Source organism: Tamandua tetradactyla, chromosome 9 (assembly GCF_023851605.1).
Source record: "Tamandua tetradactyla isolate mTamTet1 chromosome 9, mTamTet1.pri, whole genome shotgun sequence".
NCBI classification, from domain to species: domain Eukaryota; kingdom Metazoa; phylum Chordata; class Mammalia; order Pilosa; family Myrmecophagidae; genus Tamandua; species Tamandua tetradactyla.
The window spans coordinates 47882613-47908788 of NC_135335.1; the positions used below are offsets into that span (position 1 = coordinate 47882613).

Here is a 26176-nt window from a genome sequence, read left to right on the forward strand (position 1 = left end):
GACAGGCCATGGTGGCTTAGCAGGCAGAGTTCTCGCTTGCCATGCCAGAGCCCTGGTTCAATTCCCGGTGCCTGCCCATGAAAAAAAACAATGTTAAAAAATCATTATTGGGACATTGCCAAAATCTGAACAAAGTCTGTGGATTAGAGAATAGTAGTGTGTTACTAATTTTCATATATTATATCCCTTAAACATATTTTATGTGCTTTAAGACAACATGTCTGAAGCTAATGGGCAAGATATGTAGTCAGGTGTTTTCATTCTTACTAAGAATTATCACTGCTACTAAACTTTTGTAATATCTGTTGAAAATAATTAGAAATGGAAGACAATTCATCTCATCATTGAGTTTACTGAGTATGTACTTGAATGTTAGATCAAACACTGACCTGGGCCTCAAGTATACAAAAGATATCTGATGGGGTTACTACTTTCAAAGGTCTTAACACTTTATTTAGGAAGAAAGGATACACATGTGGTGATTTAAATATCAATGCAAAATAGCACATAGTAAGACCTGAATGAATATTGCGTGCATACAATACCACATTCATTCACATAAAGGAGGGAAAACGTAAGCAGAAAAAAATGAATAATGGAGTCCAAATTGTTTAGTGTGTGGAAATAGCCAAGTTACTTCTCTTTTTTAAGCCTGAGGTTATTCACCTGTGCAATATAATAATAATATCTACTTCATTGTTCAGTTGTTTTCCTTCTTAGAATGGCCTCTATTAGGGCTTGGCTTATGTGTGCCTCTGTCACCACTGTATTATCATAGAGTAGATTCTTGATAAATATACATCAGCTGACTGAGTATAATGTATGAGAATTAGAAATTATTTTTCAAATTTTATTTCTTTATACTGAGGATGGGAATTCTGATACCGTGAAGATTTTCCAATCACAGTGTCTGGTAGCCAATAATAAGAATAGCTATATTATTGAGAAACATATTATTATCACCACAGTCTGGCACCATCTGTGGAAGTCTTGAACAAAGGTGACATTTCTAAATGCAGAGAGGAGTGAACAGGCAGAAATAATGATATGAACGAACTCCAAAGAGAATGGTGACATCTTATTCTTGCATCAATGTGGAGAAGAAGTTGACTGAAAAAATTTATCCAATGTAGCAGTGGGACTTAAACTTAGAGAAGTAGGTAGGGGAGAGATTATCAAGTCTTAGGTTGCAGGCTAAGGATTTTGGACTTCATCTAGCAAAAAGTGAGGAGGCATTAAATGATTCTGAGTAGTGGGTAATATGTCCTCAGAACTATGAGGATTAATATAATGATAAAATAGTTGAGTTACCAAAGAGGTTTCATAACTAGTTAGGAGATAATTGCATTAACATTTGTTATTTTACTTTGGTTATAACTTCCTATTGGTAAATATAGTTGAAATTTGATTTTGGCCAATATCAGCTGATTTTAAAAAATGGTCTCTATTCTTTATAATTATCTTTCTAAGTATTGAGGTGCATATGACAAAAAATATATACCAGGCGAGGCATCACTGTGTTTTACCCTAAAGTCTAAGATACAAGGTATGTAATCCTCAGCATCCTTTTATTAAATTTTAATCACAACTGAAACATTCAGGACGCTCCTACCAACCCACTGCATTACTGACCGTCATAGTTATACTTACCTAGAAGCATAGATATGCCCAGGGAAATTTATCACTTCATAAAAATTTCATCTCCTGGGCTCTTCCAGACATTGTGAAACATTTAGGGTCTTGATTATGTCTCCGAAGTATAGTGGGAGTTTTGTATTAGAAAATGCAAAACTGCTACATTTCCACTGGTTGCTGTAAGTCATTTATTATATTCTGACTTCAAGTATAAAACACCTCATTTTTGTGTATTTCCTTAGGGAATGCCTCTATTCCCCATACCAACCATGAAGAGATTGGTTTGGGAACTTGTCACAGTAGAAGTAACAAGTATCCAGAAACTGGGGCCTCCCCATCATACAGGTGTTTCTTAAGTTTGCCTCTTTAGAAAGTGAGAACAACAGAACTCCTGACAGAAATCCCTATTTGTTACATGTCTAAGGAATTTGGAAGTTTCCTTGTTGATGCCTATCAAATGTTTTAATATTCAAACTGTTTATATTTTAAACATACAAATCCTATGAGCTATCTGGAATAGCCAGATTGATTAGACAGTTTGATGTGAAATTGTTTACACACCAAGTCAGTTGACCCATGTGGGTTAAAGAATATGAGGAACACTATTTAAAACAAAAACACACAGAACACTAGAGGTCTACAGATGCACCACTGACTATTGTTTATATATTCCAAATTGCAATTGAAGGAAAAAGTTAGGCATATTCATGATAGTTCCTCGATGTCCATGACTACACAGGTGCAAAAATGGCATCTGTTATATTTCTATTTTATAGAATTATATATTTGCCGTGATTTTTAAATTTTGCATTGATGTCTATAAATGGTGTTCAGAATCTGTCATTTAAATCAATTTTAACTCATTCCCTAAAGGAGAAAACAATTAGCATATAGTACATCCATATTTTAATGTGCATTTTCCCACTTCGAAGAAACTCAAGTGAAGTTGGCTGAGAATTACTTTATTCTGAGTTTTTTCTTTGTAACATGGGCAAAGAGCTATATTTTAAAGACCTCCCTCAAGGAAGCTGGTTGCACAGGGACTCAGGTTTGGGAACAGTTGTGCAGATTCCTGGAAAGATAGTTTTGGCTTGGTAGAGAATGGTAGTTTTGCACAGCACTTAAACCTCAAATGACAGTAGGTGATGTGTGACTAAAGACACTTAAGGGAGGTGATTGGTCATGGAATGTCAAAGACAGCTCTCAAAGGGACTAACAGGTGAACAGGAACAAAATCAGATATATGATGTTCTTTATTCAGAGGGTTGCTTAAAACAAAGATATTCTGAGATTTGGAATTGTAGGTTTAGGATTTTTTTGTCACTTATCTGAGTCTTGATGAAACATTGCCACAATGGTGAGTCTTTCATTCCCTGGGACAGAACAATGAGAAAAATTTTATTTCTTACAACCTGATTTCATCAATTCTGTTATTTTTATTTGTGTCATTGTAGAAGAGTGAAATGGTAGAAAGAGTGTAACAATGACTGTTTATTACATGTTATCATTCTCTCTAAGATGGCATAACATTTGATATTTTTGGAGGTGAATCAAGATTAAAAGAACAATGGACTCTATTTTATTCTACTAATTCATGTTACCACAAAGGTGTGTTGATATATCAATAACTACATAACGGTAATTTATTTTAACTGTCTCATTAACAGTAAATGACATAAGAATCTATAATATGTAAGTACATCGCAATAACTTGATTCAGCCTTGTATTCATTAATGAAGTAAATGGTTGTTAAAATGATCTGTTAGTTAAGAAGATACAGAGTTGTGATTGATGAAAGACCTATTTCATATTTCATCTCCATTATCATCTTAGGAACATCAGGAAGTTCAACATTAGATGTGCATTCATTTGTGATATTCAATATTATTTAAGGTGTTCTCTTAGGATGGAATACCAGAACAGTTTCCTTCAAGGTAGGAGGGGAACAGGTGTGCAAAGGCAGTGATTACAAATTTAATACTGAGTGAAATGTATATTAATGAAGATTGATATATATGCATGTGGATTTTGGAACTCCTCCTCTAATTGTTAATGATTTGGGAATGGACCCTAGTATTTTTACTTTTAAAAAGGAACAGAATATGGGGACATGACCTGGCCAATATCACTCTCACCCTGGGCTTGTGACCTCCCAGGCCCTTGTCTTCCTGGAGCTGGGGCTCCTGCTTTGTTGACAGACCCATGGCATCCTGAAAGGGAGGCAGAGGCAAGTAACAGCCCTGATTTGCAGCTGCTACATGCACCGGGAGGGGTGTGGTGGGCTCAGTGCCTGGCACCTATGCCATGGATGAACGAACATGGGTGTGTCCATGATCCAGTACAAAGGACCCAGGTGGCTGACCCAAACTCCAGAAGCCTGGAAGCACTGCTCACTTATTGTATTGGGAGGGTAAGTTTAAATCTTAACTGGTCCAAGGATGAAGTAAGAGTAGCAGAACCATTATGAGGGGTGGTGGGTGATGGAGCTGGTGGGAACAAGGAGCACAGCTGCATTTCCAGCAGGAGTATGAATAGGGTGGGGTGTGGGCTATGAGTGTGGCCATGAATTTTCACATCAATGTTGCAGTAGGGACTTGTCTGAATCACTTCATCAGAGTCAGTAACATGATATCTAAGCTTGCCAAAACCTGTACTCTCCACATCAGTCCCGACAATATGAATTTCATCCTTTCAGATGAGGTGACTAAAGGATGGGTGAGCATGTGGTGTGAACTACAACAGGAGAACTTTGGGTACACTCAAATCAATAAGCCATGCCCTCATCATGAGGCTTACTCTTGTGAAGCTTATGTGGGTAGCCGAGAAGCTTAGACTACCTATAGGAATGCCTAAGAGTTACTTCTGGAGGGTCTCTGTTGTTCCTCAGGTGTAGCTTCAGTCTCTCTAAGCCCAACTCTGCAAGTGAAATAGTTGTCGTCTCACCTATGCGGGACCTAACATCAGGAATGAAGGTCTCCTTGGTCACATGGGAGATGACTCCCTGGGATGAATCCAGACCTGGCACTATAGGATCAACAATTCCATCCTAACCAAAAAGGGGAATAGATGTGTAATTAATAAAGTATCAGTGGCAGAGAGAGTTCAAATAGAGTGAAAAGGCTACTCTGGATGCTGCTCTTACAGAAGCTCCAGTTAGACCTTGCTACCTATCATAACCTGCCAAACCCAACCAGGACCATTCTGACCAATCCTAAAGAACACTTAGGGCAATATATAAGATTCCACAAGGGTTCTATGCACTAGAGTAACTTTCCAGAAATGTACAACCAACAGATGCGTCTCTGGTCCAGATATGTCCTGAAACCTAGCCCAGCCTCTCCAGAACACCAGATAGTTCCATCTCCCTATCCCATATTAGTGATAGACCATTCCAATATGAGAAATTTAGAGTTGCCATAGCCCAAGAACCCCTAAATAGATGGATGGAAAGATCAAAGGTGATGGTGGAGTTATGCAGAGAAGATAGGATTCAGCAAATGAATATGAATGCTGAATCATTAAATTGATACTTCTTTTAGTCTGCAGTATTTTAGAGCAGCTAGAAGTAAAAACCTAAAATTTTGAAATTGTAACCTATGTCAAACTCTGAAATATGTTCTACAACTAATTGTGGTGCTGTACTTTGAAATTGTGGCTTTTTTTGTATATGTTATTTTTCACAAAAAAAGAAGTAAAAAAGTTGATTGTGATAATAAAAGAAATATTTAAACCCTCTAACCTCCTATATTCTGGAGGAGCTAGAAGGAAAAATATGAGAGGGTCTATGGTAGCCCATGACAAACTCTGTGATCTATCCTGTAACTACTTGTTGAAGAGTGCTTTGAAAACTATTGCTTTCTTTATTTCTTTGCTTTGTATATATGTTATACTATATAATAAATAAAGTTTAAAAATAAAATAAAAAATAAAATGAACAATAGGAAGTTAGTGATTCTTTCTTGAAGTCTTTACTCTAACCATATTTACTCTAACCTTAGGAAGCTAACAGTCAAGGATTTGCTGTTGTTGTTATTTTTTGTCTATTCATAAGTATGCAGGTGTGTGTCCATGTTTGTATTTATAGGGAGGTATTGGGTCTTTGCATAAATATAGAGACCTGCATCAAATCAAACAACAATCACTTCTATGTTAGACCAAATGTCATGAGTAGCCCTTCCAATTTTATTGTTTGAATTCCTTTTATGCCACAGTTTCTAAAAGTTGGCACTATTGATAATTTGGGCCAGATAGACACTGGAGAGGGGGACTGTACATTGTAGGATATTTAGCAGCATCCTTCACCTCTACCTAAGCTGGATCCTGAAGTATATCTGCATTGTAGCAACCAAAGTTGTTTCCAGATTTTGTCAAATATCCCTGAAGGACAAAATTCATCTTCGGCTGACAAGCATTGCTTTACAAAATAAATCAAATGCTTTCAAATTTGAATTATGAGGAAAAATAAATACATTCTTAATATTTTGGGAAATCCTAGCTAATTCCTAGAAAATGTAGAATTATTTAGGGACATTTGGATTGAAGAAACAAGATATGAACTGGGTCCATACATTCCTCTGCTTAAAGCCCTAAAGTGGCTACTCATGTCACAAAATATAATGTTCACACATTTTAACCATGGTCTATAAGAGTAACATTTTTCATAATCTGGGCTCTGTCAAGTGTTCTCACCTCACCCTACATTATTTGCCCCTTGGTTATGCTAGCCATTAGCTTTCTATCTGCTTCTTGAAGAACACAATTTTTTTCCTGCCTTAGGGCCTTTGCACAAGCTATTCTTTCTTTGTGGGATGTTTTTCACCTAGTTTGGGCACAGCTCTTTCCTACTCATCATTCAAGATTTGGCTTAAATATCACCTTCTCAGGAAAGACTTTCTAGCCAAATTCTTGTGATAGAAAATTCCCATCCAAACTACTGACTCTCCCTTCTATTACTAGATTATTTTTCATGGCATTAATACTATCCTAAATGATGCCATTCATTTTCTTTACTTTTTACCATTCCCCTCCCCATCCATTTGTATTTCTTTTAAATGTAAGCTCTATGACATCAGGAGTCTTGTCCATCTTGTTCCCTGCATTGTCTGACTGTAGGGCCTGGAATGTACCCAACACAGTATTTTTACTTTATCTGTATTGGATGACAGGGAATTATTTCAGCAGAGAAATAACTCCCTACTATATTTGCATAAATATAGGGTTTGCTTATAAGACTTATTATCACAAAAGTCTCATTTCTTTTCTTTGTTCTTTGAATGCTACCCTTGCCTGATCAAGCGCTTCCTAGGAAGATGAGGAAAGACAGCACCTGCAAGACAGTAAGCATTGGAAATGTATTTGTATTATTTAATCTCAAACCACTACTGAAATCTAAGAGAAAGGCTTAAAACACGTCTTATTCTTTTTTTAAACATACTTCAAATTCCTTTACAGTGTCATCTGCAGTTTCAAACTTTAATGAATAATAATTTTAGCTGTTCCTTATATAAAACATTTGAAGAGAGAATATCCACATCTCTCAACTTGAAAGTACATTACTGATACCAAAAATATTTGTAAAGCAGTGTAACAGCTAAAAATTCCAAAGAACTAATTTCATTTGACAGTCCTGAGAATTTTTTTCAGTGACTTCAAAATGGTGTTAAATAGAAATGGTCTACGGATAGGCATTGAATCAATATGCACCAGAAAGCTTGTTAAATCAATGTTCTGCTGTTCAGATATGGTAAAATTGATGTGAAAAATGCTGTGTAACTCCTATTGATTGCTCATAGTGACAGAAAATTTATCAATTACTTATTGATTTCTTTAAGCCATAGTAAAATAGCAGTAGCTCCAAGAATAAGTGTATAATACGGAAGCCTTCCCTAGCTGAATGAAGGTGCAACTAAAAACCAATTAGATTTTATAAAATTGAATAGTTACAAAAATGAAGACCTCCATTTCTCCCTCATTCATGTCTTGCCCCAGACATTAGGGATCCCAGGGATATGTGTTAAGGCTTTTGATTGAATTCCAGCTAATAACATTACTAGTTAACATACCTGGCACTTTCCATGTGCTAAGTATTTTGCTAAACAAAAACACTGAGCTTGTTACAATTTTCGTCTTCAGATAATACCAGACCCTATTCAAATATGATCTGTAGCAAGTGATAGAAAACCTGAAAAACAGGGGTTTAAGCATATGAAATTTCAAGTTTTTCATAAATCTGAAGCTCAGAGGTATAGTCTCTGGGGATGATATGTTAGCACCATAGTTTTTTGACAAATTCTTTGCCATCTTAGTGTGTAATGTGCTTCCTTGTGTACAATATGGATGCTACTATTCCAGGTATCATGTCTCCATAACAATCAAAGGGGGAGGATGAAGGAAAAGGGCCAAAATTGATTGTGTGTTGACTTTAACCTATGTGAAAATATTTCTTGGAAGCCCCATTAAGTAATTTGCTCATAAAACTCAATGCTTAATGCCAACCCAAGGAAAGTTGAAAATTATATCAATAAAATATATTGATGCATATGAAACAATTGATGCAATTACATCAATAAAATGTATCAATAAATATATTGATGCATTTAAATAATTGGGGGTTCATTTATAAGGACAAAAAGAAGAATGGCTCCTGGGTAGTCAATTTGCAGCAACTGAGGTTAACAAAGATAAAGTAACTCATCAAAGTCACATACATGGCAAATAAAAGGCAGACCTGGGTTTTAAACAAGTCTAAGTCCAAAATACTGCTTTCTTGACCTCTGCTCAACAATTAGCAAATTGAGGATCCATGAATGTTGATGTGTTGTTTTATCAATCTAAAATGATGTTGCTTGGCAAAAATGTAAAAATTATTAAATTCAAACACGTGGGGGAAATACAAACTCACAATTCACTGTATTTATACTGGTCAGATAGAAATAGAATATCTTTATTGTAACGCTGATAATAGACACAATATTAGAAATACAATTTATGAATTTGACATTACATCTTGCTCTTCTCTAGTTGTCTATTTTTCCCCACTATGGCCTGCACAGATATGTCTCTGTATTCTTTCCTTTTCTACCATTTAAAATGACATAGTTTAATGCAATTTATTAAAGTCCTTTTCTATTTTTTAAATCTAAAATCTTTGTCAGAAACATCAAAAAAGCCCCAAGTATTCTAGAATAGAAAAAATCTGAGGCAATCTAACTGTATTCTCTATGTAAATAGGAATTAACTGAGCCCAGGTAGTCCTTGACTGAAGGAGGTGAAGTGCCCAGTTCAGAGTTACCCAGCTATTAATTGATAGAGCTAAGACTTAACTCATGCAATATGTAGTCTTTGTCACTGACTTCTTTCACTTAGTTTAATGTTTCCAAAGTTTACCCATGTTGTACTTTATATCAGAACTTCACTTCTTTCTGTGGCAAATAATATTGCACTATATGCATATACCACATTTTATTTATGTATTCATCAGTTGATGGACATTTGAGTTGTTTATACCTTTTGGTTGTTATAAATAATGTTACTTTGAATAATCATGCAAGTTTTCATGCAGACCTGTTTTCAGTTTCCATGAATACACACCTAGGAGCAGAATTAATAGTCATATGATAACTTTGTGCTTAATCTTTTAGAGTTACAGTCAGATTATTTTCCAAAGTGTCTACCCATTTTACTTTCCCTCAGCATTGTATAAAGGTTCCACTTCCTGTTATCATTAAATATGTGGATTCTTAAAAATATTGTATAATTTTCTTGGCAGGTTTGTTTGATGTTTTCAAAAGAACAAAGAACACTTTTTGAAAAAAATTCAGGTTAATCACAGGTAGATAAGTTTCTTATTAATGAAGTCTACTAACCTCAGGAATGATTGGCACCTTTTCCAAGGTGGGCCTGAGAGAAGGGATAAGAAGTGCCCAAAACATGTTTGAAAGGCTAAGGTCAAGAATTCATGGGTGAAGAATGGTATTTTCATGTTTTTGAGAGAGAGAGAGTTTGGTTTAGTTATCTTATGTAAAGGAATTCCCTGAGAAAAACCATCTCAGCATTTATGATGTTTTTAAAATATTCATTAATACGGCTAGAAATGTTATTGATGGAAGTTATTCAGACATGTGTCCTCCCAATTTGTATTTAGTAAAAGACTACAAATGTACCCTATGAAATCTCAACATTTAGTAATGATAACATGAAAATTTCCTAGAGAGATGCAGGCTAAAACTCATTTCCCAACCCATCAAGTCCAACAGCTTCCCCGCCAAGCTGTGGTGGTTGGTGAATAACCCCTGGTACCACATGATCCACTGGGATGGCTGTAGCAAAGCACTGCTCATCCACCAGCTGCTCTTAGAGACCAAGCTGCTCGGTCTACCCAGGCTGGGGCCGAGTGTGGCAGTGGCAGGGGTGGCAGGGGTGGCAGGGGTGCAGGGCCTGAACCTGAGCTCTTCAAAACAAGAAACTTCACCAGCTTCATCTGCCAGCTCAACCTCTATGGCTTCTTCAAGGTGGTGCTGGGTGGGGCAGGTGGGCTGGTGGTGGCAGGCCAGTCGGTGATGGGATGTTCCACCACTTCCACAGCCCACATTTCCATCATGACCAGCAACAGCTACTCATGCACCTTGAGGCTCACCATTGCCAACAAGGCCGAGCTGGCTGGTGGCCTAGAGGGGCCCTACCACACATCTAACTACTTCCAGAGGCTCCTGATCATGTCAGCCTCTGCCTCTACCTCCACTTCCCCACTGCAGTGCCAGGAGCCACTGCCCCCAGGGCTCTGACCTGAGCTGCATGGACTAGGCTGTCAGACAATTTTACTAGTCATTTCAGTGAGATAGTTTGTCTCCCACTTCTATGTATCAACTTCATCCCACAACCACAATACTTTCCCTCTGAAAGGTTTAGAGTGGACCCAAATTCCCGCAGAAACATGGCAAAACCTCCTTGGAATGCACAAGCAGAGATGTCTCCCACTTTTTCAGATAAAGGGGTTCCATTTCCTGTAGTGCAGAGGATTCCAACTGAGGTTACCCATATGCTCCAGCCCAGTACAACTGTAAATCTTAAGCCAGGTCATCAAACAATTGTCAGGTCCTCCCCCAAATATAGTCATTATATACCCTCAGGACAGTACTCCCAAGCCTACAATCCAACAGCTCTGCTACAGTGCTGACCTCCTTCTACCCACATGGATGCTCTAAGTAGTTGTGTGACTCCCCCTACCTCTTCCTATGCACCCTGCAACTACTTCCAGAATCTTCCAATACAATACTCCTGTCCAGTTGAATTTCTGCCTCCTAATTGGCCTTACACTGCTGCTATGAAAATAAAAAGACAGATGTAAACCTAGAGGTTGTCTTTCAGACAGGTTAGTTGAATTCCTCCCCTAAATTGGAGCAGTTGCATCATGCTCCATCTCCATCTTTAGTAGTATTTTTTGCAGGAAGGGCTACCATTCACTGCCCACCAGGTGGAAGCCGGTATAAAATGCTAGACCAATCACCTGATAATATCTTGCCTTCAGAACAGATGGAGATTCCTTATTTCAGAAATGGGATCTGTGAGCAAGCCTAATAAAATCAGTTTATCCAGTCTAGCCAGAAACAGAGAATAAAGAAGCAACTCACAGCAAGGAAAGTCCACTGATCTTCATCTATTCATGGATGTGGCCTGTGGGAGGAAGAACTAAAAGAGTGAGGAATGGGTAACTGCTATGACATTGTGCAGTAGCTGTAGCTAGAGGCAGACAAGCCTTGCACATGACACTCTCGGGATTTTTTCAGTTGTGTTAAGGAAAAAAAACATTATTTGTTTTGCTAATTGAGAATTTTTGTTAATTAGGAATTGGGAATTTGATATTTACTACTGCTGTTTGGTTTGGATTACTTACCTTGACAAACCACTAACCATCTAGCAGCCATGCTTTTTTGCTGCCCAGATCCCTTTCCAATGAAAAATCTCGACCTTCTGTTATCACCCAGAAACATCTAAAACCTGCTACATCTATGGTGCTGGAGAACAACATACGTTTGCTCTTGCCACTCTGAAACTAGACAGCACAACTCCAGTGGGGATTCCAGTCTGTTTCTAGTCACAGTGTGATCCTTTTAAAGAGGACTGTGGCGGGGGGGGAATGGCATGTGAGGTCACCAAGATCTCAGGTCTAAATGAGCCAGGGATTCCAGGGAAGAACTCTGGGGTAGAGCTAATTTTCTAAGTAATTAACCAGGAAATGTTCTTCCTTCCTAAGCCAGCATTCTGTTTCAAGAGTGAGGCATCTGGACTTGGGCCATCCATAAACTTAACAGCCCTGATTCTTTTGTATTAATGGGAGCATTCTTCTATTTTCTTATCTTTCTTTCATTTTAATAATACATTATCAGAAATGGTAAAAAGGGTTTTGTTAAGATGTCACTTATTTAAATGTTTTCTAAGGAAAATTTTTAATTTGTTAATATATTTATAAATGATGACAGATTTAAATGTTCTAATAGCTTTATATTTTTATTAATATTATCATATAGAAGGATGAAGGATCCATGTGTAATATTTTTCTTTTGAAGGAAAATGTACAAAGTATGAATAAAAACATTAAGGGATGTAGCATGGTGTTTTCTTATTTAGATTTTTACATTCAGTAGATATAAATCCTTATCTGTATAAAATATTCCATACAAATTTTAGGGAAAACTGATTAGTAGTCCTTTAACAGAACCTATGCCATTGATTTTTAAAAATAGTTTATATCTAGTTTAAGCTTCTGAGAGAATTTTGGTTGGAGGGATAGACTATAGCATTTTATTTTGTCCCCTCTGTAAAGTTCTATATTTGAGTAGTAGGATTGTGGGGCTGATTTTTAGGTTCAGCTTACTAGGGGAGGTATCTTGGGTCCCCAGTTTCTGTGTTAATCCCTCATTTGCTCATTCAATGACAGCATAAAATAGTTTCTGATTTAAAGTTTTTTAAGTTGATAGGAATTTTCTTATTGGAACTGCCTCAGTTTTCCTAGTAAGCATCTATAGAAACAAAAGGAAATTCCTAGGAATATGGGAATATAAACTAAAAAAAAAAAAAATACACCACTTACTTACATGACATAAATACTCTGTTAGCCATTGTGGGTGAATCTGAATTCATTTCTTAATTTAAATTGTGCCTTCCCAAAGATGTCAGGCCCTAGAAATGTCAACAGAGATCTAGATTTTTGGAAAAGGTCTACAGTGATTCAGCTTAGATACAAAAACAAGTTCTGATTTGAGTAGTTCCTGTCCAAGTGATCAGCATTTGTTCATCTTTGTTAGCAAAGTTTAAAAGATGAACAAACTATCAAGTCTTTTACAAATTTTGGCCAGACTGTGTCTTACAGTAGAGTGTATGAAGAGGAGACCCAGTTTCCAAATGAAAGAATTTTGCTTTTTCTCTGTCATGTCGGAAAGCTGATATACCATGAAGGTGATTCTCCTTCCCTTAAATATGCCTTCATAGGTTTGCATATGTTGAAAGAGATAATATCTTTTGAGGAACATGTGTCAAACAGGAACCTTGGCATAGATTTAGTTTCAGCGGTTTTAAGGCTTAATTAGTGAAATGTTCTAGTCAGCTTTCCAAACTTTTTTATGTGTGAATGTAACAGTTCAAGTAGCTGGTTCCCTGCTATACTTATATGCCTGGTACCTATCAACTAAAGTTATCATGACTAACCTGGGCAAAATGGCGAAAGATAAAATAAAATCTTTGCATGAATTATCCAATAGATTCTCAGACATACTAACAAGGTTCCTAAGTAACACCTCAGGATTTCAGCATCTAACGCACCAATAAATTTCAATTATTCAATTATAAAGTAAGTGTTCCAACTAAAAAAAAAATAAAACAGCTATAAAAAGTGCTGTCATCATTTATAACAAATATTTCACATCAATGTTAGGTGTTGATGGTGGGGTGGTGTAAGGAATTCTGGATTTAATTAATCATTTTTCTGCAAACCCACAACTTCTTTAATAAAGAACAAATGTTGTGAAATAGACATTATGATGTCAATTTTACAGATGAGGAAACTAAGAGGGGTTAAATAAGTTTTCCAAAGAGAAAATAGAACCAACATCAAACTTAGGTTTGTCTGGCTCTGAAATCCTAAAAAACATTGCCTTTAAGATGTTTCAACTAAGAGAAAAACATACTTTATACTTTTGTTGTCATATTTCCCCCTTTTGAAGCTGGGAAGGGACCATTTACTCTGTAGTAGGAGATGTGGAATCAAGGGTACTGCACCAAGAGTTAAGAGATCTGTGTTCTAGTTTTGGCCTCACTGCCAACTAGCAGTATAACCTTATGTAAGTCACTTCAACTCTGTGGATCAACTGGAAATGAGCACTTTTGACAAGATGATCTCTATGGTCCTTTTCAGTTATAAGAGTCTATGATACAACACATACCTTGAACGCTAATGTAAATCATGGGTTATATATAAGTAAATATACAATTGTTATAATATTAATCATTTGTAGTGAAGGTACCACACTAATGCAAAGTGTTAATAATGGGGGAAGGGTATATGAGAACTTGTTTTTTTCTACAGAATTTTTTACTAAACTTACTTCTCTAATAAAAAATATTTTAATGAAAAAGATCCCAAAATATTTTGTAGTGATTATGTAAGCAAATAATATGGGATATAATCTATTTTTGCCAGTAAATATCATATTATGCTATAAATCTGATGAGGATAAATTCCTCATTTAGAACATATATCATTTCAAGAGACAATTTCACTAAAAATGAGAAAGCAGTATTTTTTTTGTTATGCTGATACCTTCCCTACTGAACTTCTGTTTATTCAGAGAGCTACTTTTCAATTATATGTTATGTGAATTAGTAAAACATCTTTTCCTCTCAATTGCTGGTTTAAAAACATTTCCAAATTATTTTTCCTTTCATCAGGAGACAGTGAAGAAGACATTATTCATAATTTTCTGTCTAGCTACCCTTCCTGCTTTGTTTTATCTTCTTTTTCAAACATCCTTTGATGTACTAATTCCATTTAATAACTTTGCCATGAATCCATACTAATATTTGCTAAATAAGACCATCAAGATCTTACCATTTGCCATTTTTCATGCCTTCTTGTGTAATCTAAGTTTCACAAACTGATTTAAAAGTAATCCTTAGTAACATGGTTTCTAGTTTGCTAGTTACCAGAATGTAAAATGCCAGAAAGAGAATGGCTTTTAAAATGGAGAATTTATTAAGTTGAAGGTCCACAGTCTAAGGCTGTGAAAATGTCCCAACTAAAGCAAGGCTATGGAAATATCCAATCTAAGGCATCCAGGGAAAGATATCTTGGTTGAAGAAGGCTGATAACATTCAGGGTTTCTCTGTCAACTGGAAAGGCACATGGTGAATCTGGCAGTGTCTGCTAGCTTTCTCTCCTGGCTTTTTGTTTCATGAAGCTCCTCCAGGGGTGTAATCCTTCTTCATCTCCAAAAGACTCTGGCTGCACAGGTTCTGTTGCTCTTTCAAAAATGGTTCCCTCTTAAAGGGCTCCAGTAAGCAACCCCACCTTGAATGGGTAGAGACACCTGCATGGAAATCGTCTAATGAAAAGTTACCATCAACAATTGGGTGGGTCACAACTCCATAATAAATAAAACACTCCTACCCAGAAATGCTGAATGAGGATTAAAGGACATAGCTTTTTGGGGGCCCACAAATTCAAACCTGCATATTTTTGTTACTTCTTTATAACAGTAATAATCATCGACACTTAAGCTTGGAGTCCAGAATATACAATATATTCAAGAAGAAATTAAAAACAGGTATTTCATTGCACAATGCATTGATGATGAATGAATTACATAATGCATATGGAAAACATTAATTAACTTAGTGCTTTGAGGGAGATTGGAATTAAATTTGAATTACTCAAGGTAAATCCTTTTATTTAAAAGTCTTGGTAATTTCAAATAAATGGCAAAATAAATAATTTAAAGGAGTACCCATTATGAGTGCTCTGAATGAAAAGAAAATGACCAAATGAATTCCAGTCATAAAATGTTTCAAACTAAAGAGTTTTATAGAGGGAAAAAAGATAAACAGATTCGCTGATGGTTTCAGGGAAACGGCCCGTTGTGGATTCTGGTCTTTTGGCATTGGGGTGGGTATATGTAAAATGAATAGGCCACAGAGAGATGAAATTGAATATTTTGCCTTATCACAGAGCTCCTCAAGAGTGTGTTTTGGATAAGAAAGTATCCTGTAGCTCTTATGTAGTTTAAATTTGCTATTTATTTTATTTTTAACTTATTATTATAAATTTTATTACTTTATTTAATTTTATTATCCTCACACTATCCTAAAATGAAGTTGATTTTAGTAATGCCTATAATGGAGTGCTAAACCTATTCTCCAATAAATCACCACCATGGTAATAATAGATTAATCAAGATCACTACCCAGTATGTGGAATTTATGAAGTTTCTTCTAGTTAATTTTTCCTATAAAGATCCACTTAGCTACTATGATAGTAAATCATGGTTATTCTTAGACTTTGATTTTAGTCAACAATATGTTATATGTATCATCTGCTTTTTAGCTCTCTATGAGAGGGGTTGCCGTATAAGTTATAATGCAAACCAGGGCATTTAAGAATAGAAAGGGATACTATTAATAATTTTGCCAGACACATAGGTGTAGATTGAGATTCAGGAATAAAGTAACAATTGGTCACTCTATGTATGCAGATTTCATTATTAACAAAAATCTGTATTTCTTTCATTTTCTCAGGATGAAAATCCTGGTGTGATATTGTACCACAATACACCAACTGTAAAATAAATAAATAAATTGTATTTCTACAATGGAATACTATGAAGCAATAAAAAAGAATGGACTACGTTTATATGCAATGACATGGATGAAATTCATAGACATAGTGTTGAGTTAAGGAAGTTATTTCAGTTTATATGATGTTTATATGATCTTCAAAAATAGGTAAAACTAATATATGCAGATTAACATATTGAAAGAATATACAAGGGGATCTGTTGAGGTTTTAGGAATCTTGATTTTGTTAGTAATTACATATTTATAGATGTTTAAAAATTCATCTTATCACTTGGGCACTATGTTGAACTTAAATTAAACTTCAAAAAATTGAAACAAATGTAAGGAAGAGCTGGTATTCTCAGGAATATCAGAGAGCAATTATCAGAATAAGGTAAATGGATGCTGGTTGGTTACAAAATGACTGTTTTCTACCTGGACCATCTGCCAGGTACAATTCTTACATCCTGGCTCCCAGATGGATTTTTCTAGCTAAACTTAAACTTTTGCAAAGGTGCTCCCTGCTCTTAATTGAATTTAACTTTGTTCTTTACTATATTTATCATGAATTTGCTTATTCTAAATTCTGTTTCTTTAATACCATTTCCCTCAATATCTGCCCATTCATATCTTCCCCATTCTTCAAAAACCCAGCTCAAATAATTTCTTTATGACTTTTCACTCAGCTACACCAAGAGGCTCTGTTTCTAATTCTGGACCCAAAGTTGCTTCAACCTTTCTCCAGGCTCTTCATTATTCATTCAACAGACATTTTGGACCTTATTCTTGGGGCAGGGAATACAGTGGTAAATGAACCTTGCCTTTGTAGGAGCTCATAATTTCCTACCTAGTGATCCTTCCCATATTCTTCTTCTAGTGTGGTTATATAATGGCTGTAACTAAAGCCATTCTACTGTATTAAAGCTCCTTGAAGGCATGGGGGTCCAAACTTTATTCATCTCTCCATTCCCCATAAGGCCTCTGTGGACCAAAAATAGACACAGAGTAAATTTTTATGAATTGAAATAAATTCATCTAGCTGAACTGGTTGAAAATTTCCTGTGGGAAAATATAATGTATTTTGCAGTTTGGCTAGCAAAAAGTGGCTGAGATTAGTTAGCACTTTCAATAACTCAGATCCATTGTACAGAAAATGTGCCACCTAAAATTTAAGACTTGAATTAGATTCAAGTCACAGAACACTCTTGGGGTGCTAATTTAGAAGTCTTGAATTAGATACTTTTCTCCTTTTGATTTTCCTCTTTTGTAGTACTGTTTATCCTCAATTATTATTGAGATTTATATAAATTTATATCAAAGATGACCTGTAAGATACAACAAAAATCTATTCATTCTATTGCATAATTTTTTAAACGTTCTTAATTCCTATGGTCAAAGATATATTTAGAGAGAATTCCAGGTTCTCTGTTTGTAGAACCTCCTATGTGGATATGTAACATTGACATTAATAATTATGAACAGATAAGTGTTCACATTAGATTCAATATAAATATCATGTAAGGCATGAGTCACATATAAGCCACTCTGTATATTTTGTTTCTTATTTTCTAGATATATTTTTAAGGACAAGGTATAGTCGAGGAAATGATTTTTATCTGGGAATGTAGTATTCTTCCCTTATGAAAAGTCCTCTAAATTTAAAGATAAAGCAGTTGGATGGGAATTTCACAAAGACTACTTACTTAAACTGTGAAGTCCCTGTTATTGAACATAGACTAGCAGAGAGTAAAAAAAAAAATCTGTAGGAAAAGCTGTAAAAGTATTTGCTGCATTATATAAGAAGTTGGTCTTGATGACCTCTCAGAACATTTATAGTTCCAGGATTATGTATATATATGTAACAGAATCAGAAGATTTGAATAAGGATAACCTACATTTAGAATAATAATAATAGTAATAATAATAATGGCTGCAATTTATTGATCTCAGGCTAATTTTCTAAAAAAAAATTAGATTGTGCTATGATTATTCTCATAAAGAAAACACTGTGCTTAAAAATGTTTTCAACTCACAATAAATCAAGTCTAATAGCTCCACTTCCAAATTTGGCTGTATGTCCAATACCAGGCACTTTCCATGGACAATCCTTCTCCCTTGTACCAAGCATGGAAGTCAGAAGGTACATTGGTTTTCAGTCCACATTGGCGACTGTGTTTTGGCCCTGCCCAATGGGTCATTTATGCTAGTCTACCCCACTGTTGCTGCACTTCCTAAAAGACAGATCTGTAAGAGGGGCTTTCAGGAAGAAATCAAGACTACAGAGCCTAGTTTTCATTGTCATCTCCAAATTTATACCTTTACAACATTCTTCTGCCTTAAAATAATGGCCTTAATCTAGTTCAAGTCTACAGTCACATTATCAAGTACCAGGAAATTCAGCACATCTGGAATTGTTTCCTCAGTACTTTTGCCTTTGATTCCCATGTCTGCCTTCTGCAACCATGGGCTTGTAGTCCTGTTAGGGTCTTTACTCTGTTCCTTAAAAAATAATTTAAAAAATACCCTCTAGGGACAAGGAAAGCCTAGAAACTCTTAATAAAGGCCTCCCAACTTGTAATTAAGGGAACCAGGATTCAAAATCCAATCTGATTAAAAATCTATGTTCAGGTCCCTACCCCCAGCCGTCACCTTGTCACAGCCCCTCCGGACTTGGCACCAGCTGCCCTGAGCTCAACTCCATCCCCTTGCCTTTAGAGCCTGCATGCTTCCCAGAAACAAAGGCACAGGAAGCCAGCAGGAACCAAGAAAGGTGCAAGAAGGAGAGTGCAGCCATCACCTTGCCTTGTGCACCCTGGGAACATGAGGCGGCTCTGCCTCCATGCTCTCGGTATCTGCAGAGTGACACTACAGAACATGACTGTGCCCTCAGCAGCCCTTGCTCTCCTCTGGGGATTGCTGTGTGTGGCTTCAGGGTACTGGGAAGCCGAGATGTGGGAGTGCATCTACTACAAGGACTTCACCAAACAGAGCAGACTGGGACACTGCAAGGGTGAGAAGGGAAAGTGGTTGCACTATTATGCCTGCTGTTGCAACAGCTCCAGCACCATCCAGCTCATCATGAAAGTCTGCTTGCTGGATGACTTCAAACACTATGACAGGCAGGAATGTGATGGGTAGGAGTGTTACTTTTGCTGTTGTGAAGGCAATATCTCTAATGAGCACTTCACCCATTTGCTTGAGGCTGGGGACCCAGAAGTCACATGTGAGTCATTCTGACAGCCCCCACTGTGCTCATGGTGATGATTTCTTCACTGCTGTCCATTGGGGGCCTCTCCCTCATCGTCCTGCTTGCTTTTTGGATGTACTGGCATCATGAACCCACCTATGGTCATATGGACATCCACAAAGACCCTGGGCCTCCATCCCTGTCTGCTCTGGTGGGCCTGAAGCTACTATAGCTGCTAGAGATCAAGACTCAGGGGCGCTTTGGCTGTGTCTAGAAGGCACAGTTCGTGAATGACTTTGTGGCTGTCAAGATCTTCCCACTCCAGCAGTCATGGCAGAGTGAAAGGGAGAACTTCAGCACACCTGGCATGAAGCATTAGAACCTGCTGCTGTTCATTGCTGCTGAGAGGTAAGGCTCCAACCTTGAAGCAGAACTGGCTCATCACCACCTTCCATGACAAGGACTCCCTCAGGGGAGCATCATCACATGGAACAAGTTGTGTCATGTGGTAGAGATAATATCAAAAGGGCTCTCATACCTGCATGAGGACATGTCCTGGTGCTGTGGTGAGGGCGTCAAGCCATCTATCACTCACAGGGACTTTAAAAACAAGAATGTATTGCTGAAGAGCAACCTAATGGCTGTGTTGGCTGACTTCATCCTGGTTGTTCAATTTGAGCCAGGTAGACCGCCAAGGGATACCCATGGAAAGGAGGGCACACAATAGTAAATGACCCCTGAGGTGCTTGAGGGAGCCATTAACTTCCAGACAGAAGCTTTCTTGTGCATTGACATGTACACAATGTGGATGGTGCAGTGGGAAATCATGTCCCACTGCATGGTTGCAGATGTACCTGTGGATGGGTATGTGCAGCCCTTTTAGGAGGAGATCGGCCAGCAGCTTTCACTGAAGGAGCTGCATGATGTGTATCTACACAAGAGGATGTGTCCCTCCATTAAGGATCACTGGCTGAAGCACTCAGGCCTGGTCAAACTCTGTATAACCATCAAGGAGTGCTGAGACCATGATGCAGAGGGGCACTTGGCCATGAGAAATGGGGAGGAACAGGTGTCCCTAACACAGAGGTTGGCCAACAGCATTACCTTGGGCTGTCTTATCTCCCAGGTAATATCTGTTACCAATCTGGACATGCCTACTAAAGAGTCAAGCACTTAAACCCAGGACATGAATGGATCTGAAGGAGAAATGAAAAAAAAAAGTTGTGTTTTGCTTTGAAAAAAACAAGTATAACCAAAAACACATAAAATGCAGTAGCTATTTTACCTTGAATTTTTATTAATATAATAATAATTATTATTAATGTTATCTTTGGACTGGAGCAGTTTTTGCCAGCACATTCCTCTTCTGTATTGCAAACAGCAGAGGTCAGCAGGCATTGAGGGCCTGAGCTGTGAACACAGAACAAGTGTCATGCTGAGGAGCCTCACCCACCTCCTGTCCTTTGGGGTTCATTTTTCCTGCTTTCTCTTTGTTTGTCATCTCAGAATCTGTGACAAAAGAAACCATCTTCTGTCTTAGGAAACTTTACTGCTGCAAACTCTACCTGAAGGAGCCTTTTAAGGTCGTTACACCTTCCTCAAAAGAGTAGTTTACTTGCCCTTCTTCCCTTATAACTCCTTCTACCCTCCCTGCCTTTAATTTGTTGTGGTTTTTTTCTCCCTTTTTAGACAGTGAGCTTAAGAAACAGCTGATGTGTCTTTCCTGGCTCTAATGGATGATGTCCTCACTGAGGAAAAGCTGGGATGAAGAGGAGGATGGTTGTGGACTGGATTTAGAGGACAGGACAGTGCTGGGGGTGGGATTTGGAACACAGCTACACTGGACTCAGGCACATTTGGAGCAGGATGCTTTGCTATGGAAGCTGTTTCTCAAGGAACCTGGAATTGAGGGGAGGACCTTGTGGAGGCGGGGCATTAATGTCAAGAGCAGGGTTTGGAGAGTCTGAAAACTTGGATTGCTCTGACTCATCTTCTGGCCACAATGAGATTTTTCCCACCAGCTTGAGCTTATGCATAGGATAAAATATTTTTTCTGCCCTAATTTTAAGATAGGTGAGGGTGGACATCAGCACAGTTTATAAGTACATTTTTCCAGGGTGCTGTGGGGAATGAGTTGCTCTCAGAGCTCAGATTTTGCTTCATAGGTCCAAACATGGGCCGACCAAGGAGGTTACGGGGACAGCATTTTTTGTTCATTTTTGATTAGTTGTATCTTTTTTTTAAACCTTGATTTTATACTGTGATTTTTCCCCCCTTGGATTAATTTTTTATTGCAAAAAAAATTCTGTTTTCTTTTTTTCATCATTTTCTTCAAGAAGCTTTAAAATATTTATTGAAAGTGCCATATCTAACTTCCCAAGATTTCTCCTCAGGCTGTGTCAGGCATCTCTCCTTTTCACCCTCAGAAGCAACAAATAAAGCCCCAACAAATGTAGCTCCTTTACTGCAGGAGTGGTCATGTCACCTGATCCTGCCCAGTGCTGAACACTAATACCCTGCTCCCACCTGGTTTAGATTTCCTCTGAGTGATCTCTATTTTGTGCCTTGGCTTGATTCTTGTGAGTACAAATTTTGACCTGGCTGTGGGCTAAGTTGAGCTGGGGGCCTGTTGTGAGACTTGGTGGTCAGGATGCAGTACAGACAGGGCAGGCCTTCCTGCCAGCTTGTGTATCTCTTACCTCAAGGGGGCTCACTCTTTGTCAACCCTGTGCTCAGCCACTACATTGTCCTTTTGGGACCTTGACCCTAGAATGGATTTTCAGGTGATGGTAACTGTTTGGCATGATTAGGGAGGGCAAAGAATCTAGGGGACCTGTGCCAGTTTGTTGAGCTTCAGACTGCCTTTTACCCTTGTGATGTGATATAAAATGTGCCCATCAGTCAGTAAACCTGGGTGCTGATGGTTAGCAGAAGATGAGTGATTTCCTTGCAAAGTATGGCTCTTGGAGGCTACAATCCAAATTTATTGACAATATATTTACTGTATCATCCATAGGAATTCCCACTTGATTAGAAGGAAACTTCCTGTTTGAATAGATTCAATTTTAGGCAATGAAGTTTTTGCATTTGTTAACTGATAATTTTTTGTAAAGATAATCAATTATAGAATATTGGAAAATACTAAAATCTTATTTAATCATCCTTTACTAATCAGTTTTTCTTCAATATTCCTTTTCTATACCATTCGTGTATTCATTGAATTATTGATTGTCCATCACTGGCCCTCAACAGTGGGACAAAAATTGTGGAGGCATGCATAGTTTGACTTCTAGTGCCATCTAGCCTATGTGTCTAGAGCATTTCAACAAGGGTTTTGGGCACCAAGTAAAGAACCAACTCTTATTTGAGTTCTTATTCATCAGTGACCCTACTATGTGTTGCTTACAGGATTTGAGGATCTCTAAAGTTCATGCCAATAATGCTATCAAATGCAATAAATTATCTTCATGATGTCTGTCTGCTTTGGACAAGCTGCTGAACTATGCCCTCAGTCCTGGTTGTTGACCATTTGTCCTATATGATGCCTCACAGCTCAAATTTTTTATATTACTGGAAGTATGTTGGTTTTTTATATGCTTTTGGCACTGATAGCTATGCCAGAGTCTGCAGTTAACCACACAGCTATATGCCTTAGGCCATGGAACCACTGATGCTACCTTATGAGGATGAGCAGCTTTGATCTCTGTAGGCTCAGTTAATGCCACACACATGTACAGATGCTCCCTTGTGCATTGTCTATTGATCACATGTCTGAGTAGTAAGTACATCAACATTTTGGCTACACACTTGGCTTTACACTTAGGACTTTCCCCTTTAGGAACACAAGAGCTGGACCATTCATTTCACACCTCACTTTGCCCATCTTTGTTATATATACATTAAGCAAACCCCAGATGAAGCTGTGATGAAGTTAGAACAAGCCAACATACATTAAATATGCTGTGGTAATAGGGTATATTTGAGAAAGTTGCCACTGGCAGTTTTCCAGTGCAAGCAGGAATATCAGCTGTGGACATGCACACAGTCACCTTACACACTCCCATAGATATTCACAATCACACCACAGAGACTCCTGCATGGACTCCACTAAGGCCCATTCACTCAAACCTGCAGCACCTGAAAGGAACACTGGTTCTGCCAGGGACCATAGAAAGGGACAGAGTTCTTTCACTGAATTTTTTTCTTATAACCCCAGTCTTCATTTCCCTGTGAGACTGGAATCAGGCTTTAGTTCACCACACTAAAACTTATAGGAACCCTCCTATTTTAACTCAATTTATTCCCATAGCAGTTGGATACTTACTGCTTTTGCTTGCTTTCAAAGACCCTTGCAATTTCAGAGGAAAAAACACAGTGTATATCAAGCCAGGCTGTGTCATATTTGCTCAGATTTTGATATTTTATTAAAACAGATAGGAAACAGTGGTAAAGTCAAGATCTCATAAGCATAGAAGTCACCCAAGGGAAAATGGCAAGGCTTTTCCTGGAAGATGTGTCTCTCAACTTCATTTTGTTGGTAATTACAAAAGCCTTAATCAGGAGGAAATATGGCTGCTGAGGCAAAAGTCCTCTCCCATATGGTTTATAAACTGAGGCTGCCATTTCATGCCTTCTTGTATCAGAGATCTATTGATATAAGTTCCCTTTCAACTTTTCCTTCCCCCACAACAGTAGCTAGTATCTATAATGTATATCATCATATTCCAAGATGTATACTCAATTGGAAAAGAATGAATATGAGAAAGGGGCATTTCTACCTTAGACAAAACAGATGATCTTACCTTGGCATTAGATGTGACATCAATATCCAAACTGCCTCTAGGAGCCTCCCCTGTCAGATCCTCCAGGGGAGATAGGGGTCACATATTAGCCATCAGTACATTGGGGGTGCAGGTCACATATTACTCAGGAAATTTCACTTGACTTGCACAACAGGCTCCAATGTGTACAACTGGTTGGCTAGAGAGATGGACTGTGATACTTTCAGCTTTCCTGTGTAGAACAAAGAGAGACAAGGAGGAGAAGACTCTATGAAATAGAGTGTTTGTCTTTGCAACTAAAGAGAATCCATTTCTACCACCTAGAAAACTAACTCAGTGCCCTTTATGCTATGGGATACTATAGTATAAATCACTGCTGAGTCACCACACATTTTTCCACTAGTAAATCAGGTTGTTGATAAGTATAAAACTGATTAATATAAATTGTGCCACATTCTCTTCAGTGCCTGACTGAGTGAGAGGAGTGTTTGAGCAGGTGAGGAAGTGAACCCATAGTTCTTCAGTGTCCTACATGGCACTCACCTTGATAGAAAAATAAGAAAAGTATAGATTGAGAGGAAAAGCAAAAGGTAAAAAACAGGTTCATACTTCTGAATGCCACTTGGAAGAGCACTGACGAAAGAATGTCTGAATTTATCTGAATAGGTTTTTAATATACTACCCCCTGTTTTCAATCACATGGTAGTTTGAGGCAGGATTTTCTTCATATACTTCAAATCAACATATCACACATATTGAATGTGGGAATATATATGAGAATTCACTTATCTGTAAAGCCAGACATTAAAGGATTTTTAGAGAGCCATTAAAGGTGTTAAAGAGATTTGAAAAAAGTGAAACAGTTACATTCTTCTCACTAAATAGTTTGATATTGAAAATATACTTATCTTTCATAAAAATATGTTATGCTGACATATAATGAGTTTAGTTATTTTGAAATGGATTAAATATTTTCTAAATTTATAACTTAAAATTTTTAAGAGTAAAATTTTTTATAAATAAATTTGGTAAATATTGATAAATATAACTCATGTAACCAAAAGCTCTTTGGAGTTCTCAAAGACTGTAAAAGGATCTTGGATGAAAATGCATGGAACTGCTGGTCTAAACTCTCCAGATAAAATACAGAGAGTATCAGAGTGGATTGAAAAAATTCTGACTTCATCTGTTTATGAGAGAGAGCCCTGAAATGCAAGCACGTAAGAGGTTAAATGTCAGATGATGGGTTAGGGTAGGAGGAGGAACCTGTGAAACAGTCTGTGGATTGATTGGGAGCACTTTGAGTATGAACTTGAGTCATGGATTTTCCTAGTTACAGACAGAAGTCTCTTGTCACCTAACTTTCCTAATTCTGTATTGTCCTCTGATAGCTGGACCTCCCACAAAGTGCTTTTGGAATGGCATTAACAAAATACTATTGCTGTTCACCCTTCACCATCCACATAAACCAAATGAGGGAATTCCTATTTGGCCCCATTTCTCCTTTATACCCAAGGTCACATCTACCTGCTAGTGCCCTGTCTGACTTGGAGATAACTTTGTCCACCTGTATAAGTGGAAATAAGCAGTATAGTTCTTGCTAGTAAATTGCATTTACTTCAATTTTAGGAAAGCTTGCATCTCAATTTTTCTTATTTTTTTTTTGTGGTACCTGAACATAATGTGAAAGAAATCTTGGAAAAAGTAATGACATAAAAATAATACAAAGTGTTTTGTATATAACTCATG

At 37.4% G+C, this 26176-nt stretch overlaps 2 pseudogenes; both read left to right on the forward strand.

Moving 5' to 3' along the window:
- The first annotated feature begins 1904 nt into the window (after window positions 1-1904).
- On the forward strand, window positions 1905-11212 carry LOC143645683 (heat shock factor protein 5 pseudogene; annotated as a pseudogene).
- An 8121-nt stretch (window positions 11213-19333) lies between these two features.
- On the forward strand, window positions 19334-20823 carry LOC143645684 (activin receptor type-2B pseudogene; annotated as a pseudogene).
- The last annotated feature ends 5353 nt before the right edge of the window (window positions 20824-26176 follow it).